The following is a 3,629-nucleotide window of genomic DNA, read 5'->3' on the forward strand; positions in this document are numbered from 1 at the left end:
TCGGAACCGGAACCGAGGAGGAGAGGGTAGATCAGGGGAGGAGAGGTGGCGGTGGAAGAGCGGCGGCGGCTCCTGTGCTGCGGGTAGAAAGAGGTGGCGGTGGTGGCTCCTGTGCTGCTGCAGCGATGGTAGGGTAGGGTTCGGGCTCCGAACGAGTGGGGGCGAGCAGCGGCGGCCGAGTGTGGGGGTAGGGTTCGGGCTCCGGCAATGGCCGAGCGTGGGCGAGCGGCGGCGGTAGCTCCCGTGCCCGTGCCCAGCGACGGCTCCCGTGCCGAGTCGGGGAGAAAGGTTCGAGCGAGGGGCAGTGGGCGAGGGGGCAGTGGGCGAGATGGGCCAATTTGGGCTTATTTTGACCTCTAGACTCTAGAATCCAGAATTCAGAATGGGTATCTTTTCCAAAAAAATCCAGGGTGGTGTTTAGATCCATTTCCCAGAATGCTGGGCCAAAATCCAGAATATTTTGGGTTTGAGGAGGAACTAAACAGGGCCTAAATCATCCTTTACAGAGTCATTTCCATAAAAACTAGAAAATACGGCGCGACAAAGCCACACCCTTCCTAGATGTGCCAAATGTATTTTTGGTTTTGCTCCACAACATTTGCACCCTGATAATTGGACTATGTTGAATAACTGAATGAGAATGTCAAAGAATTAATCATTGATCCAATTATTTTATACAATGGTATAGAATAGAAGTTAGTGAGAACAATTGATTTTTTTGGATCAATCAAAAGAATAAAAGAAAGAAAAAATGCATTGTAGGATTGCATAATTTTTCTCATAGCTCACCAGCTTTTTACTTAATAGAAACTCTATTTGTTTTGATAAGCATCAATCAATTTAATTAGTAAGAATATGAATAGGACCCATATGTGATTACATTTGATTCAAAGATAAATATATTTTTCATGCTTATTTAATCCAAATAAGGTGCACCAAAAATGCATTACATGATTATATGACAGCTTTGGGAAGTATAATTGTTTATAGGTCTAGGAGCGAACAACTTTGTCGAGCCCCGTTCGCTTGGCTGAATTTGGCTGAAAACACTGTTCCGGTTGAATTATTGTGAGAGAAAAACACTGTTTCAGCTGAAAAAACCCCGAACAAGCCAACTTTTAAGGTCAGCCAAACGGGGCCTTTGCTGATCCAAATTGAGCTACAATCTGTACCAAGTTAGCAACCTTCTGTTTCTTTAATAATTGGATATACCAGATATTTTCAGTTGTCAAGAATAAGGATAAACCCTGCTATCATTAGCGCATAAGATATAAGATATCAAAAATGAGGTATGCAAATGTTATGAATTGACGGTTTTCATTAGTGATGATGCCAGGAATACTACTATTTTAAGATTATCCTATTACAGAAGTAGTTATAAATTAGAGCAAAGGAACTATGATGAAAGTAGAATTGTATATGTGTGGCAATAGGGTGTAAACTTAGTATTGGTGTTAGTCCCAGGCCGCTACTTAAACTATGCAAAAAGAATTTTAGGACCATTTCGCATGTCCCTTATCCTATAATAGATTGACACAACCTGATAAACAGTCTGTTTCTAAAACCTAGAATAGCTTCCGTTGATATATTTGTTTTAACACATGGATAATGTCTATGCTATACTGATTTGCCTCCATGTACTCGCCCTCTCCGCCTTGGTGACACTTACATGGGCAGTACAAAACTTGGAGTAATGATGTTCATGTGCATTTATATAGTGCTCCACTATTCCTGTTATAATATGTACTTGGGCTACCAATAAAAAATGTTGCATGCATCTAGATTGTTTAGGATAATCGATTATGAATCATATTTGAAGCTGACACTATTTTGTTGGTGGAAGAAATGAGAAGATAAGGTCGGCTCTCTTCTCAGCTATAACTGGGTGGGCAACGAGTTTTACAGCGTGTTCACTTGTTCGTTTCAGCCATGGCTTATCAGCCATGGTATAATATTTTTCTCTCACAACAAACTAGCACCAGCCGAGCTTATCAGCCCAGAAACCAACCAGCGACAGGCTGTTAGATTTGCATTGCTCTCTCTACTGATGTTGAGCTTGGGCTTCAGAGACAACAGTAGTCCTTGAGCTGCTGTTTATGGCTTGCTGTAAAAAGGGGATACAAGTAAAATTACATTATAGATACATTAAATATTATTTACTTTTGAGATATGTCATTCTTGAATATTAACGGAAGATTTGTTCTTTTCTTTTACCTTGCCAAGTATGCAGGATGTGTTGGGGAGATGGAGTAGTTGCTTAAGTATATCAGAAGACAACAATCATGCTGGTGTATATGTGAAGGTTCTTCAACTGTACACATACGTAGAGAAACAATTATGAAAATGTATTTGTGTTAAAAATAATTTAAATCATTATTAACTCAGCAATTTATATGAAGTCATTCGCGTTAAAAATGACCTTTTAAGTAATTCAGAAGCAGTGTCTTAGATGAAATGTAATATTATAATAGTGATAGAATTGTTGCCATTACCTGCCTCGATTGTAGTTATTCTCTTTGTGATAACTCTCAACAGTCTGCAACGAATATATCAACAAAGATTGAGAAAAATAGAAATGTTATGGATATGATGATCCATACAAATATGTCGAGACATGTGACTCAACAATCATACTGCATGGCGCTTGGAAACAAGGATGGCACAGGCTGACACGCATGATTGCATGCCTGCTGCTAGACAGTTCCCTTTCACACTCTTGAACCATCTACACTTCTCAGTTCTCACGGACAATCCGTCGAGCACTCGGTGTGCAACGTTGTTCAGCAGTGCGAGTGTGCAACATCCCACGTTTATCTCGGTCCGGTGGCCGTCTATAATACTGCAGGCGAGATGGATGCAATGGGGAGCCGTGTGATGTGATCGACGGAGTCGTTGACTCACGTACCAGGCTTGTGCGACATGGTTGTTGCTTGCTTGGTGCAGCCGTGCAGGTGAAGGCTGTCACTAGGGAGGTAGACGGGCGTCAGTGACGGAGGTAGTCGGTCCCCGCATGAGCTCCTGGAGTCCTGGCCATGGCCACCGCCGTCAGCGCAGCCTCGTCGCCGATTCGTGCGATTCCTTGGCCGCTGCAGCCGTGCAGGTGGCCGCTTGTGCCTAGGCCATCGCACATCGGCCCGCTCGTGCCGGGGCTGCTGCACCGGGGGACGCCCGCGCTGGTGTGTCGTCCTGTCGCTGGGGCCACCTGTGCCGGGTCTGGTGCGCAGGGGCGTAGGGCCGCCACGTGCCACTGCCGAGGAGGCGCCATAGGGGAGTAAGTGGTCGCGGAGGGGACAGGAGCTGCCGGCGCATGAGCAGGCCAGCGCTAGGCGGAAGGCGGCGCAGAGATAGGAGCAGCGGCGGAGAGACGAGGGGACGGGCGCGTTCGCGACGTTTCGTGGCGGTTTCGCAGCTTAACGGGTGACTGATCCACTATGATCCGGATCGAACGGTTCACCTTGTGTCCTGGCTCGATCTGACGGATAACGGGCTAATGGGTGACGTGGCCCGATGCGTTGCCCTGTCTTTTGGAAGCAGGATTCCTATATAAAGATTGTTTTCTATATTTTTTCACTCTCTGACAGCTTTTCTATATCTCGTGGGCACTCTAGAAAGTCATTCTCGTCTTCTAT

General features: G+C 45.1%; 1 long non-coding RNA gene across 2 annotated transcripts; it reads right to left on the bottom strand.

Moving 5' to 3' along the window:
* Positions 1 to 1,100: 1,100 nt before the first annotated feature.
* LOC136519101 (uncharacterized) lies at positions 1,101 to 3,187 on the bottom strand. Of its 2 annotated transcripts, XR_010774689.1 has the most exons (4): positions 2,906 to 3,187; positions 2,497 to 2,536; positions 2,215 to 2,311; positions 1,101 to 2,104 (listed from the first exon to the last, which is right to left on the bottom strand). It is a non-coding gene; the product is annotated as an uncharacterized lncRNA (long non-coding RNA). The 2 variants fall into 2 exon arrangements; XR_010774688.1 differs by lacking the exon at positions 2,906 to 3,187 and having other exon boundaries at positions 2,497 to 2,806.
* Between the last annotated feature and the right edge of the window lie 442 nt (positions 3,188 to 3,629).

Source organism: Miscanthus floridulus, chromosome 17 (genome assembly GCF_019320115.1).
Source record: "Miscanthus floridulus cultivar M001 chromosome 17, ASM1932011v1, whole genome shotgun sequence".
In the NCBI taxonomy this organism is placed as follows: Eukaryota; Viridiplantae; Streptophyta; class Magnoliopsida; order Poales; family Poaceae; genus Miscanthus; species Miscanthus floridulus.